Source organism: Bubalus bubalis, chromosome 24 (assembly GCF_019923935.1).
Source record: "Bubalus bubalis isolate 160015118507 breed Murrah chromosome 24, NDDB_SH_1, whole genome shotgun sequence".
Classification (NCBI taxonomy): domain Eukaryota; kingdom Metazoa; phylum Chordata; class Mammalia; order Artiodactyla; family Bovidae; genus Bubalus; species Bubalus bubalis.
Genome location: NC_059180.1, coordinates 996,024 through 1,011,256, shown reverse-complemented (window position 1 = coordinate 1,011,256; position 15,233 = coordinate 996,024). Strand labels below are relative to the sequence as shown.

At 62.2% G+C, this 15,233-nt stretch overlaps 1 protein-coding gene across 4 annotated transcripts in view; it reads right to left on the bottom strand.

The window, feature by feature from the left end:
* ELFN1 (extracellular leucine rich repeat and fibronectin type III domain containing 1) overlaps positions 1-15,233 on the bottom strand; it is a 62,792-nt gene that overhangs the window by 11,155 nt on the left and 36,404 nt on the right. For 2 of the 4 annotated variants that reach the window (XM_025274861.3, XM_044935697.2), the window contains exon 2: positions 14,801-14,952. The gene's annotated coding sequence lies outside the window, so the exon portion shown is untranslated. The remainder of the gene's footprint in view (positions 1-14,800; positions 14,953-15,233) is intronic. The other 2 variants (XM_044935699.2, XM_044935698.2) reach the window with 1 other exon arrangement.

Genomic DNA, 15,233 nt, shown 5'->3' with positions numbered 1-15,233 from the left:
GTTAAAGTCCACGATTGACAGGCGGGGGGGAAGGGGCCCCGCCTCCGCAGTGGGTGAGAGTGCGGACAGGGAGCAGTCGCCATGGAGAGCAGTCTGGAGGCTCTTCAAAAGACTAAGCCCAGAACCCGCAGGCAGCCCCGCTCCTGGGCGTGCACGCAGAACACACTGACTCAGGCCTGCACCTCGGTTCCCTGCAGCACTGTTACAACCGGCGAGACGCGGAGCCAGCTGGACGGCCGTCGAAGAGGCGTGGACAGAGACGGGGCGCACGGCCACAACGGGAAGCAGGAGACACGTCCCCTGCAGCAGCACGGGTGGACCTAGAGGCTGCCCTGCCGGAAGGACAGACGCCGCGCGACAGCTCTCACCTGTGGACTCGAGACACGACACAAGCGAACACACTCAGGAACAGACACGCAGCATGCACGGGGGCTTGTGGTGCCGAGGCGGGCGGGGCGGGAGGCACAGGAGGAGCCTGGGGTGAGCGGATGCGAGCTACACCCAGGGCGCCGTGGTCCACGACCTTTGTGGTACGGTGACCGGTTTCGTGGGGGACAGTCTTCCACGGACGGGGCGGGGGTGGTGGCGATGGTTCCGGTGGCAACGCGAGCAGCAGAGGAAGCTTCACGCGCTCGTATGCTCAGCCCCTGCTGTGTGGCCTGTTCCTAACGGGCAGCCCCAGGCCGGGGACCTGATACACAGGACGGACAAACGCAAGGTGCTCCTGTGCAGCACAGGCGAGTCCACACCCTGGGACAGACCACAACGGAAAGCAAGATACAAGTGCACACACATGTGTAAGCGAGGCACTGCTCTATGGCAGAGGCCACACAACACGGCTCGTGTCAGCCAGGCTGCGGCGAAAAATAAATCACTGTCCGTCAGGAGCTTCCACACGCAGGGGCAGAATCCTGTGCACATTCTTCGAGGCGAACCTTGTAGAACCATGTCATCCCGCCCTTCTGAACCACCACCAAGGTGCGGGCGGGGCTGCACGGAACCCACGCGTCAACTCTGGCAGAGCCTCCAGGTCGCTACTGCGGTTTCCCCCGGCCTCTCTCAGAAACACTGTACAGAGTTCCTCACAACCATCCTCCTTTCTTCTTGTAAATGTGTTCCTGGGAATTCGTGCAGGCTTGCTTTGTTGCCACTGTGACTGGGGACTGTTGACTTCATCCTGTTACCAACCAGTGGTGCTCGCACGGGAGAAAACTATTGATCCGCGTGCGTCCACGTCCTGCTCAGCCCAGCACCTCCACCGAGTTCTCACATTATTTTTTCACTTGGTTCTCTTGGGTTTCTAAGCTCTCAAATCACATTGTCTGCAAATAATTTCAGTTCTTTCTCATATCCCATTTAATTCTGTTTCGTGTCTTATTGCTACGTCCAGAATATCTGGACAATGATAAAGGGCACACTGCTGGGTACTTTTTAATAAGTTTCTGAGTTGGAATCAAGACTCTCAATCACCTAGAGTGACGCTGGCTGCTGAACTGAGACGCCGACGCTTCAGTGATGAGAAAGTCTCTCTCTGGCTCTCTTTTTAGCCGTTACTTTAAAACACTGGCGCTGGGTTTTACCACAGGCTTTTGTCATTTATTGCCGTGGCATCGTGACTTATCTGCCCGCACCATGTATCACATTAATGGCCCTCTCCACTATTAAGCCATCTTTGAATTCTTTCGATAAATCCTACATAATCATGGCAGAGTCTCTGCCTAATATTCTGTGGAATTGAGTTTGCCTGTGACTTAGGATTATTGATCTACTATTCATGGGCAAGATCCCTGTGGGGATTCTTTCCTGGGCCATCTTCACACTTTGCGGTCTGGGGCCCTTCTCGCTCCCGGCCTCCTGGTTCTGTGAGCTCAGGTCCGCCCTGGAGAGCCATGCAGACAAGTCCCACAGGCCAGTCTGCAAGGTGCACAGCCATCTCATCACGGGAGGCATCACCCCTACCATCTTCTGTGCATTCCGGGTTTACAGGAGTCGGGTCGGCTCAGGGCGGGTGAGCAGCAGGGAGACCTCGGCTGGGAAAGCTCAGGACAGGCGCCTCGCTCAGGGGAGTCCTGCCCCGGCCTCCAGGGGCCCAGGGCGGAGCGGGGAGGGCTGCCCAGGGGCCTGGGAGGGAGACCCAGCCCCGCGGTGAGGTCGGGGTCACACCCTAGCAGAGCCCAGAGACACCAGCAAGCGGACGGCACAAGCCCTCTCAGCCACTCCGTGACTGCGGGGAAATCGTGCTTCCCAGGGGAGGCGAGGCTGCGGCCATCACAGCAGATGGTGTTCCCAGACCTCCCCTGGCTGGGAGCTGACCACCCCCGGCCCCCCAGGGGGTCTCTCTCGGCACCCCTGAGGCAGAGGGCCCAATTCTGCTCTGACGACAGCATGGGTGGAAGGAAGCTGCATCCGTCCCGGGCACGGCCTCCAGCCAGCCCGGCAGGGACGCGTCCAGTCCAGGGAAGAGCCGCCAGCCGACCACAGCGGCTCCCGGCACCACATGCGGAGAAGCTCGGGATCGAGGCGGGTAGCGTCTGGTGTGAGGGTCCGCGGCAGACAGAGCTGCCCCTCTGCCCCTGGCCAACTCTGCCAGCCCCCTAACACAGCAAGCATCCCTATGGCTGAAGGCCAAGATGGGACTGGTCTGGGAGACACTGTTGATCCCTGAGATGCTCGGGCAGGTGCAGGGGTCTCCCGTTCCCACCCACGCTTGGTGCCCCGAGGTGAGCCTGTTCCCCCCGACATGGGGCTGGGGGTGGACACAACAGAGGCCAGGGTGCCTGGCACCTGGGTCGGGCTCTGCCTCTCCAGCTCATGGTCCAGAGAAGGACCGGGCAGAGGGGTGCTGCTTCCTGCCGACGGCCAAGCGTGGGGAGGACTGAGCACAGACCCCCCCACCCCACGGACAGGGTGCAGAGAAGGTCCACCCATGGCCCTCTCAAGTCGGGGGAGCTGAGAGTTAGGACGCACTGACATGGCCGGAGCCTCCAGCCAAGAGGAGCCAGGGAGGGGGCTGGGGTCAGCAAGCTCAGCGAGCAGGTGAACGGGAACCGCCGTCGGGCTATGGAGCCTGGGCAGCTCACGGCTGCCCCGAGAGGCCTGTGGTCACTGCTGGAAGGTCCCAAAAAGGCATAGGGAAGACAGTCCAGTTACCTGGCCTTGAGCGGAGATCCCCTCACCAGAATAAAAGGCCTTGTCCCCATCACCTCCACTACTGCAGGGAGGAAGACCAAGGCTGCACGCCTTGGCCACTGAGGTGGAGGGGACACCCTGGCGGGCAGCCCTGGAGACTCCCCGCTCCGCTGCGGGGATGGACCTCTTCCGCAGTTGCTCGCTCACTCATTCAGGACCTCACAGGCGCAGGACCCGGCCGCGGTCCTCAGGTCAGAGTCTGTGAACAACGCAGGCAACAGGGTTGCAGCCCTGAGCTGCCCTCGGACCCCTTTCTATCACTTGGTGCTGTGTGCGCCCACGCCGAGCCGCATTCACACAGGCCCCAGAGGTGGGGGGCAGCTGCCACAACGGGGGGCGCAAATTGGGGCTCCACAACCCCCCAGTGTGTCACAAGGGGCTCATACAGAGCAAGCGAAAGCCTGCAGGAGGATCATCAGCACAGAACGCGGAGGACTTGGCTGCAGATGGAGGCGGGCAGGCTGGGTCCTGGGGGTGACGGCACGCGGCATGAACACGCTCAGGGCCCGACCCGCACACTGAGACGGTGACTTCACGTTCTGCGTATTCTACGCCCCTAGAGTCTCAGGAAGGGAGACGGACGGGGGCAGGGCCGAGAGGGCTGCACGGGGGCTGCAGCCTCGGGGGTGGGGGTGGCGGGGCACCGGAATGCCCTGTGCCCCCTCCAGGGCGCCCCCGGACACGGGAGGGAATTGGGTTACTTTCACGCTGGAGAGGAGCCCTTGCAATCACTCACGATATCATTCTTCATACCTCGGGCGGCGTTAAATATTTCATAATTAGTGAAATATTTATTAGAGATTTCTTAAATATTTGAGACAGCTTAAATATTTTACAACAGATTTTAAAGTGTTTTGAAAAGGAATGGACTGCTGCGCGAGACTGAGCCCCCGTCACCTGAGGAGTGCACGGACTGGTGGGGCCAGTGCGGGCACTCAGGCTGGAGCGGGCGGGCTGGGGCAGCAGTCTCCAGGCCGGGAAACCCCGCGGAGCCACTCGTGAGCTTCAACCACGCAGACCACCGCCCCTGGCCCAGCGCCGGACTCTGGTCCCGACTCGGGAGGGCATGCGAGGGTCCCCTGGGCTCACGGGGCGCTCCCGACTCGGGAGGGCATGCGAGGGTCCCCTGGGCTCACGGGGCGCTCCCGACTCGGGAGGGCATGCGAGGGTCCCCTGGGCTCACGGGGCGCTCCCGACTCGGGAGGGCATGCGAGGGTCCCCTGGGCTCACGGGGCGCTCCCGACTCGGGAGGGCATGCGAGGGTTCCCTGGGCTCACGGGGCGCTCCCGACTCGGGAGGGCATGCGAGGGTCCCCTGGGCTCACGGGGCGCTGTCTGGCCCATGTGTTGTTTCCAGGCCCCAAGGACCAGGCCAGTCTCAAGTCAGGACAGAAGGCGGTTGGCTTCACGGCCACTGAGTCAGGGGTGACGTACCAGCCCTGAGCTTGATCCCTGGAGCTCAGCCGCCGGCGCCTGATGCAAGGGCTCCCCCTCTCCGGCGCAGGGGCTCAGGACCCTGGGGAGGCGAGGCCGCAGGGCCGGCTGGAGCCCGAGCCTCCCCACCACTCATCCGGGGCTGCAGGCGTCACGGGCTTCACGACCCCCAGCAGACGGAGCCACGCTGCTGCCCAAGGACGCAGGGGCAGGCGCCCCCCCGGACGCCCGCGTCCGCCCGGGGTCTCTCCGGCCAGGCCCGGCCTCACCAGGCGCTGCGTAAACATGTGCGGGTTGCACTTGACCACCCGGGTAGGTGCATAGCGCTCCCAGCGGTGGCTCCCGGGAGAGGCCCATCCTCACTTCAGGGCCGATGGCACGGACACCCCAGCCTCTCCCCTCGCCTGGTCGACAGAGCGAAGCCCCTACTAGGCAGCCTGCAGGGAGGCAGGGCGCACGGGTGAACCATCCAGCAAGGTGCCCTCCCAGCCAGCCTGAGGGTTCATTCCGAGAGCCTCCTGGCTCTGGCCTCCACTGAGGCTCAGAGAGGGCAAGGAATTTTCCCCGGGTCGCACAGCAAGGTCACGGCAGAACCGGGAAAAGGGCCTGGCCGTCCTGGCCCTCCCGGGGGCTCCCTGGGCCCCCACCCAGAACGTCTGGCCATGTCACGGCCTCGGGGCCAGGAGTCCAGGCCGAAGTCGAGAGAGGGGTCAGACGTGGAGCTGGCTCCCTTCCGCCTGCACCTCCTGGCCAAATGGGCTGAGCAGAAGGGCTGAGTGCTCGGGCTCTGCAGACGAGCTGCCGCTGGCCAGACAAGGGCCCTGGGCAAGCCGCGGAATCTCTGCGTCACTGCCTCCTTGTCAGGAAGCCAGCAGCTGCCCCCCAGGGCTGGGAAAACCAGTTTCAGTCGCGCTCCTCACGGCTCCCGGCGTCTGGCATCACAAGCCCTGAACGCAGCAGCGCGATGACGGGCCTTGTTCTGAGAAGAGACGGAGGCGCACAAGAGCAGGCGGCCGGGCTGGGAGCCGGACCCGGCGGACGGCGTGGGCTGCCCACCGGACCGTCCGGGCGCGTGGGGTCTGAGTCCAAGCCAAGCGCCAGCATCCAGTCATCCGTCCTTCAGATAATAAGGAAAGGATGCCCCAGTTCACAAAACACACAGAAACCCTGACAGCCGGCTCTGTGAGAGGGAGGTCCAAGTACTGAGAAGGGGAGCGGGCTCGCGGGGGAGGGGACCCAGCTCAGGAAGGGAGAGGCGGTCTCAGGGCCCACGATGCCGGAGCAGGAGGGGCTGCAGGGGTCTCTGGATCCACGCCCGGCACACTGCTGGCCCACGAGGCCAGGCAGAGGGCGGTCTGGTCCCCAGCTGCCCCCGGCGGAGTCCCTGAGCGTGGCTGCCCAGCCCGCCCCCGCCTGTGACCTCAGGGCACTCTCTACACCTGAGGCTGGTCTGGGGTTGGGCCAGCTGCCCCTCTCCCGAGGCTGGGCAGGCCTTGAGGGGAGCTGGAGGAATTAAAGTGGGCCCAGGCTGGAGACTTGGGACCCTGGCTGGTGCCCACCTCCTGCTGCCAGTGGAGAGGGTGGGTGGTGGTCCCAGGCCGCAGCCCAGTGAGGGCTTCCTCGTGAGGAGAAGTGGGGAGGAGACAGGTGACGTCTCCTGGGACAGCTCCGGGCCAGGGCCAGGGCGGGGGTGCTGCGAAGGAGGAGCCGGGCAGGGCATGGGGTGAGCAGGCCTCTGGGGCGAGGTTGCAGGCGCCGCCTGACCCCGGGGTCTGCTCCACCCCCGTCTCAGTGCTCACCAACACCCCCCCGCCCTGCCCCATTTAAGAAGAGCTCTCTGGGCCCCGCGGTGTCTTCAGTTTTCAGATTGAGGGCAGGGCTCCGAGCTCTGCTCCACTCGGTGTGCGCAGCCACCCGGCCAACTGCGCTCCCCACCCAGGGGCCCCGGTGACTCAGCTCCTGACCCTCAGTGGGGACCATGGCTCCCACCCTGCCCGCCCACCTCACAGACAAATGGCGAGCGAGCCCCCCGCCCCACCATGGGCCAGATGCTGGGCCAACTGGGATGCAGACCGAGGCAGGCAAGACAGAACTCCTACCGGCCTGAGCAAGACGGGACTGTGAGCGCTGCAGGGAGCCCACAGTGGAGGCTCAGTCCACGGTCCAGGCCTCGGCCAGTGGCCTCAGGGGTTGAGGAGACAGTCTGCCCCTGCAGAGCCCTGGGTGGGTGGAAGGGAGAGAGGGGCATGGCCTGTGAGGATGTACAGAGGCCCGGAGGTGGGAAGGGGATGGCATACGGTGAGAGGACCCATCGGGGCAGACCTGCTGAGAGCTGTGATCAGACCAGGGGCACTGGGGAGCCAAGGAACGGTCAGAAGGGAGGAGGCAGGACTGCCCTGGCTGCGGATGGAGGAGGAACTACTGCTGGGAACAGAGGGAGCTGCAGTGGCCACGGAAAGACGGAGAGCGGGGCCCTGGAAACGGAGAGGGAGACGCGGATGAGCCCCAGAAGAAACGCACACCCGCGGGCACAGGGGGGCGCAGACGCTCATAGCAGCGCTGCCCGTGCAGGCCCCGACTGGACGCCGCGGGCACAGGGGGCGTGGACGCTCACAGCAGCGCTGCCCGTGCAGGCCCCGACTGGACGCCGCGGGCACAGGGGGCGTGGACGCTCACAGCAGCGCTGCCCGTACAGGCCCCGACTGGACGCCCCCGGTGCCCAGCGATGAGAGAACAGCAACAGGGCGGGCGGGCCCCGAGGAGCCAACAGCGTGATGCGGTCACACACACGGGGCTGAGCAGCAAGCCATTCCCATGAAATCACAAATGCAGAAGGCGAGTGGTTGCCCTCGGGGTGGTGACTGGGAAGGGACGTGAGGCGAGCCTCAGGGAGCAGTGATGCCCTTGATCTGGGTCCTGGGGACACGACTGTGTCTGGTTCATGAAAGTTTATGGAGCTAAACATACTCCTAACACCTGCACTTCTGTGTCACACTCCAATGAGAGACTGGAGCACGAGACGAAGGGGGGCAGGAGAGGCCAGACGAACCTTGCCTGGTGGCTTACGGGACGACGGGGGACCAGGGGCAGCAAGCGACGGCCACTCAGTGTAGTCGGAGCTGCACCCCGCGCCAACTCTGTGCAGCTGGTCAGGACCCTGGACAGCTCCGGAAGCCCTAAACTCAGAGCTGCAAGCTCCCTGCCTCGGGACACCCCATCCTAGGCAGCACTGAAACCCAGGCTTAGGGAGGCTGATGTGCTGGGGTGGGGGCAGAAATGACGACGTGGCTGAGATCCTGTGTCACTAACCCAGGGCCTGAGGCCTCACTGTCCCTACACAGGAAACAGGTAAGTTGATCTGTCTCTACATAGGGTGACCACACACCCAGGTTTCCCGTTTCCATGTCATTATTCATATTGTCTTTTTACTCTCAGAAGTGTTTCTCGACTAGATGCTACATTATAGAGTCACCCTCTCACTAGGGAGTGCCAGCCTCTGCCACCATATTTAAAATGTGCAAGACCTCCTCTTGCCCTGTAACTTCCAGTAACAGCAAGCTTCCTGCCCAGATCACTGCGGCCCTGGAGTGAATCCGTCACACGCCAGCCCACCCCCCGTTCACCAGCCAGGTCGGCTGAGGGTGCTCCTGCATCCACCTCTCCCCACAGGTCCACAGGAAGACCAAGAGGAATGTGTGACCACGCTCTCTGTGGTCACCAGTTTCTATCTTTCTCTTCCTTTGCTACTGGATCCACGTAAAGACTGAGGTTGCCAGTCTCCCTTGCAGCTACGCATGGCCTAAGGTCTAGCCAGTAGACTGTGAGTGGAGTTGAGGTGCACCACTGCTGAATCACTCCCTTAAAAGGAATGGGCATGCATGCGCCTTGCCCAGTTGGGATGCAGATGTGATGGTGGGAACTGGAGCAGCCACTTTGGTTCCAGACACAGAAGCCACAGGTTATAGAGTTGCCCTACCAGCCCTGGGCCATGGGCCTCTGGGTTGTTCTGTGAACAATAAAACTTCTATCTCATTTGAATTGCTGTATTTTCGAGAACTTTAACAGCTCACTAATACAGATGAGGGCCGTCTCACCCAGGGACAGATTCCCAGTGAGGGTGCTCAACCAGATCTGGAGATGCTTGGGAGGAAGGGGATGGATGAGATGCTCTGGGCCTGGGTGGGGAGGGACGAAGGAGAGGCAGGACCAGACCCCCCCACACACACCCTCTGCCAGCTCGTCCCTGCCACCTTCCACGTCCCCTCTTCAGCCTCCTATGGTCCACCAGGGGCAGGACCTTCAGCCACTCTCCACATGCCTTTCCCAGGGGTGGTCTCTCGGGGGCTGTGGGAGCTGAGCTCAGGCACAGAGAGGACGCATCCCCCGTCCCTCCTGTCCTCTCACCCGCACATCCGTCTGGTAGAGACGCATCTCCTGAGCTCTGGGCCATGTCCCTCCCTATCAAATCCCCACAACGAGGAAACAACTCTGCTCATTTCCCCACTGGCTCCCCTGCCCAGGCTCCCCGGCTCCAAACCCCACTCTTTCTTGACTCCCCTCCTCTCCCATCACCCCCCACAGCTGCCATCGCCCCAGCCTGGGCAGCAGCCTCCCCTCCCTGGACCCTTCCCTCCTGTAGCCCTAACCCTGGGCCCACGGTGGCTGCTGGGGTCCCAGTTCAGCAGGCAGAGTTGGGGAGGGAGGCGCTGAGTCACTGGGGAGGGCGGGCGGGGAACAGGCCCCATATCGGGGCCATATCCGCACAGAGCGGTGTGTGCCCATGTGTACAGAATGTGGACGTCCCCGGGGGCGGGGGGGAGGAAGGGGAGGCACAGGCGGGGAGCCCCTTGGGACCTCCCATTCACTTCAAAGAGCCCCCAGCAGCTTCCAACAGCCCGTCGTATGGATGAAGAGCAGAGAGCTTAAACAACTTGCCCATGACTGCACGTCTGCCCAACACCGGGACCCATATTCAAATCTGGGCCTAGAGTGGGTCCTCAGCGCTGATACCAAGGAGAGGGGTCAGAGGCAGAGGTTGGGTCTAAGAGGGAGGGGGCGAGAAGGAGCTCAGGCCGAGGGACCAAGTGTGTGGCAGGGCTGGACACCCGGAGCCCTGGCCTGAAGGAGAAGGGTCCCCGGGGCCAGTTCCGCCTGAGCCCGACCCTCCTCCTGCTGGTTCAGCTCAGAAACCGTGAGGGGCGCTTTCCAGGAGGAAATGAAAGGGTTAGGTAAGGGAGCAGAGTCGTGGCCCCTGGTGGCCCGGCCTGGCCCCCGGCTGGAGGGACACAAAAGCCAAAGGGGGTTTAGGGTTAGGGTTAGGCAGGAGGGGAACAGGGACCCAGGGAGGCTGCGGGGACAGGCAGGGCTGCTCCCCCACCCGGGGCAGCACTGTACAGGCTGACTGGGCCCTTGGACCTGGACACCCCGGCAGGTGGCAAGGGCAGCTTGGGGGAGGGGAAATGGTACTGGGGGGACCATCCTTGAGCTGAGCCCACTGTGAGCAGCAGGAGCAGGCGTGGGTGGAGTGGGGAAGGATGCTCCACGACTCAGCTCGCGAGTGCCACACATGGCCTTGCGAACACCTCAAAGGCAGGGGCTACTGCCTGGAAACCAGTAGGCACCAAGTAAGCTTGCGGCAGGGATGAACCATTTAGTGAGAACCAGTCGGGAGGAAATCGTGGACCACAGCGGGCAAAGAGAACGGGCTCAAGTTGTTGCCCGGCTAACAAGCAACGGACTCGGCCAGCATACTCCTCTCCCTTCACTGCTCCTGCTTTTCCCACCTGAGGTGCAGATATGATGACTGGAGACGCAGCAGCCTTTGGGAGGCCATGCAGACAAATGCTGAGACTGGCTCAAGGGGAAGCTACAAGAAACCCGAGCTGCCGACAGATTCCTTAGACTCCGCCACCTGCACCGCTGCACGCTTCACGTGAGAGGAAATGAGCCCCTTCGTGGGCTCACCCACACAAGTGTCCGGTTTCTGTCTTGTGCAGCCAGGTTCAATCCCTCGCTGACACAGCATAAAATACTGCTGAGTAATTTCATTAGAAAGTTGCTCTCAATTTAATTCCTTTCAGTGCTTCTGATTACATCAAGAGAGAGCCTCAGGTCAGGGCAAGCACGTCTCGAACACCTCTGCACGCGTGCTGTTTTCCCTTTTTAATAAAGCAACAGAAGGCCTTGGGCTCTGAGCCTCCCCTGAGCCCCAGCATCCAACTAGAATTTAATAACATTGTTTCGTTTCCAGTGAATTTATTTTTATGATTATCAATTCTATTTATGGAAAAGGAGGCTTGTTTTCCATTTGTAGCGGTGCCATAAAACTTCCCTTTTAAATAAATATATTTAAGTTTTTAAAAAGTAAATTTACTTAAAAGGAAAAACAGTAAGAATGCAGTCAGCGGGAAGGCGGGGCGGGGGTAGGGGCGGTACATGGGTGGCTGCTACGGAAGGTCTATGGATGGTCCACCCCTGGGCTCTGGGCTGGATGCCTGGGGGGATGCGGGGGTTGAGGCCAGCCCTGGACCCACACTGGAGACTGGTCTCCGTGGTTTGCCCAGCCCAGGCCGGGAGTGGGTGGCTGGACCCCTGGCGCCGGGAATTTCTAAAAGGTGAATTCAGCGCTGTGGGCTAGGTGGTCAAGTGATGAGCTGTGGGCAGGGTTTTGAAGCCATTCCGGTAACCAAGCCACTAACTCAAAGCCTCAGTCCCTTCCAGCCTGTCTGTGTGAGGCCCTGACTTCAAAAGCGGGGCCTCCAGGAGCGGGCGTGACCTTTTGCTAATTAGCTCGGGCTGTTGGCTCCGCAGCCGCCAGCTGATCTCTGGACAGCAGCTCCAACTCCAGCCACTGCCGCCTGTCACCTTCCTGCAGATAAATAACTGCTCCTTGGAGAGGTGCGGGCGTGGGGGGTGGTGGCGGGGGGGCGGGGACTGCCTGGGGGGCTGGGGGAGGGGGCGGGCGTCCTGACAGTTGCTGGATGGCAAGTCACCCCTATGTCACGCAGCTCTGCTGGGGAGAGCATCACCCCCATTTCTCAAGAAAACCAAGGCCTGGAGAGAGGCAGGGTCTTACAGGGGGGCACCGGGCTCCAGCCCTGCCGGCTCCCAGACCTCCCTGCAGCCCAGAGAGGCCCACGGGGGCTCTGTCCTTGGTGCTGAACATGGGGCCGCCGCAGAGCGGGCCCTGCCCCACGGGTCACCTGGGGTCATTAGAACGCTCAGAAGGTCCCTCCTGGACTCTTAGTCACCGCTTCAATAAAAGCAACTTCTAGGGACGAGGCCTTTGGACCAGGAAACGGAGGAGGAAGGAGGCAAGAATAGACTGAGAAAGTTCAAGTCACTAAATGACGAAATGTTCTCTCTGGAAGGGATCTGGGAACAACCGCCCAACCCCCAGCTTCCCGGAGAAGACGAGGGCAGGGCGCAGGCTCCTCTGCCAGGCCCGCAGGGGCCCTGCCATCTGCTTTGCCACCTGCCTTCTCAGGTGGGGCGGAGCTGGGAAACACCCATCTATTCACCCCACAGACACCCATTCAGGCCTGCCTCCTGCCAGGCTCAGTGGACACGCAGCCTGGGGCGAGTGTGAGGGCTCGGGGGCAGGCCCAGACCAACTCGGGTGAGCCCGAACCTGAACAGCCTGCCATGCGCTGGCACAGGCTCTCACGGGGAAGGGAAGAGCTAGCGTTCATGGAACATGATGGACCAGAGACGCTCCTGTTTCATGCTTGGGGTGGCCCAGGGGGCAGGGAGGGGGTCCCCACCTCTGTTTCCTGAGCGCCTGCTGGACGTGGGGCAGCTGACACGTCCCCACTAAGGCTCCCCTTATACGGGAGGATGACGATATTATCGCCACTTAACAGGTTTAAAAAACGGGAGGTCGTAAGTGAAGTTACGTCATAAAGAGGACAATTGCTGTATGATCCCATGTATGTGGCATCTAAAATGCGACACAGATGAATTCGTCTGTGACACAGAGACAGACTCAGATCGGAGGACAGACGTGCAGCCAAGGAGGAGTGCGGGCGGGGAAGGGCTGGGGTTCAGGGTCAGCAGATGCAAACCAGCGCGTACAGGATGGACGGGCACCATGGTCCTGCCACACAGCACAGGGAGCTCATTCAATATCCGGTGATGAACCCCGATGGGAAAGAACACACACACACATAATTCAATCATTTTTCTGTACAGCAGAAACTAATACATCGTAAATCAAATATACTTCAATGAATTTGTTTTAAAATGGGACGTCAGAGGTGGTGAGCGACCTTGCCAGAGTTTTACATCCACAACTCAGCAGAGTGGGTTTTGATCGACACCAAGATAGCTCCAGGGACTCAAGGACCCTAGGGAGAGCACCACTGAGAGCAAAGGCTTGGGGAGAGAAAGGGGCTCGGGGCGAGAATGGGGCTCAGGGCGAGAAAGGGGCTCAGGGCGAGAAAGGGGCTCAGGGCGAGAATGGGGCTCAGGGCGAGAGTGGGGTTCGGGGCAAGAAAGGGCTGAGCCGACGCCGGAGCCTCAGCCAAACCCTGGGGACGGGCACCCCCCCGTGGCAGTGCCAGTGGCCTGGGGTCAGCACCCTGAGTCCACCCAGCCGGGCCCTCAGCGTCCACACTCCACCACCTGCGTGGACAGCGCCACTGCTGTGTGAGTCTCAGTCTGGACGCCCAAAGGGGTCTTAGGCTACTATGTGGTCAGAGCCGACCCCTCCCCAGATGGTCCTGTCTTCCCGACTTCTCAACAAGTCCATGCAGAAGGTTCTTGGAGAGCCCACCACATTTCAGATGGGAACATGAGGCCCACTGAGGGGCGGGTGCTGACCGCCGTCACACGGAGCTGGTGGCTGTGACGGTCAGAGCCCCGTCCACCCGCCCGACCTCCTTAACGCTGTCAGCTAAAGCGTCGAGGCCTTGGCCCAGCACTACCTGCGCGTTCTCACGCCGCCCTCCCGCCGGACTGGGGCCAGGGTCTCCACCCACCCCCATGACCAGCTCTGGCCAACAGCAGGCACTTGATGGCCATCTGAAGAATGACGGAAGGAGCAGTGGCCAGGGGGCTGAACCCCACGATCCGGGCCCAGCCCGCTGCACCTGTGTGCTGATGCCCACCCAGGCCAGGCCTGCCCAGAGGCCCGCTGCCCCAGTTCCCAGCAGGGGGTCGTCCCCATCCTCCGCGCCCCTCCAGAGCCGCCCCCAGAGGCCTCCGTCTAAAGCCACGGAGAAGCCTGGGGAGTGCGTGATGGAGGAGGAAGCCTCACAAACTCCCCAACGCCTCGTGTCATCTCCAGTGACAGTCAGCAGAGCGTAAGGTCACGGTCACTTGAAATAAACTCAGCTTAGCGAATCCTCTACACGGCAGAAAACGGCGGCGACGGCCCACTACAAACACCCCAAACCTGAAGTCCGCGGTTAGCGGCCAGTGCGCCGCGGCTTACGGACAGCACCCCTGCCGGTTCAGGGGCACAACGGCCCAGCTCCGTCGGCCCAGATGCCCCACGGCACAGGCCCCGGAGCCGAGTCAGAGCTGCGGAGTCAGAGGCCCGGGAAGCGCCCGTGGCCCGAGAAACCAAGACACCACCCAAAGAGGGCGCATCTGCGACTTCTGAGCCGACGGAAGACAGCCTGTCCGGCTGCTTTTCAGCTGGAACGAGGCGCCCAGCAGACATGGCACAGCGGTCACTGAACCCCTGGCCACGGCCGGGCAGCTCCGACCCCCTCACTCACTGGGGTGCTCAGTCCAGCATCCACCGTCAGGATAAAGAGCCTGTCTTTAAGCAGACACGAGGCATGTCTGCACACACCAGCCTCACGGCGGGCACGGCAGTGCACGCTCCAACCCAACGCTGTATCTGTTCCCACAAAGCGGGAGAAGACAAGACCTCCTTTGACCCACAGGGCACTGGTGCCCCGTTGGGGAGGACGTGACAGGCCGGAGCGCCATCCCCTGGTCTCCTAAAGCCCCGAGCGTCTCCCCTCGGGCCCGAGGGGCCCTGAAGCCTTGGCCATCTCCCCTCGGGGCGGGCGTTACCACTGCACGCGAGTCAGACCCTGAAGGCCATCTGCTTCTGTCGGAGAGCAGGTCTCACGGAGGACTGGAGGCCCGCCCACGACCCAGCACCCCTGCCTCCGGGTTGCAGGGCCGCCTCATCCAGATGGCCCACGAGGCGAGGTGGCCCTTACCTTCAGCTCAGGGCCCGCCGGTGAGCTGGACTGTCTGTGGAGCCCAGGTGGGTGGATTCCTCCCTGTGAGGGTCGTGGGCATCACCTCCTCATTCCAGGACACACAGACAGATGGGGGTCCAGGCAGGACACAGGGTCTCTGGCAGCTCCTGCTGTGTGGAGACAGAGAGAGCGGAGGTAAGAAGTACGTGGGGACATTTGGAAGACCCTGCCGGCCAGGCACACAGAAGCCTCCACCCTGGGCGTGCCTGCACGTGGATCACGGGAGAGAAAGGCTGGGGCTTCTGGTACTGGAGGAGGGCAGAGGGCAGGGCCGACCCAGAAACAGAGACGACAGAACTCCCGAGTTCAGACCGGCTGGGCCTCTGGTCGCTGCTGGGGCTCCAGCCCGCTCCACCGTGCGGTGGCCCAGATGCGGGGCAGGGGCCCCCAA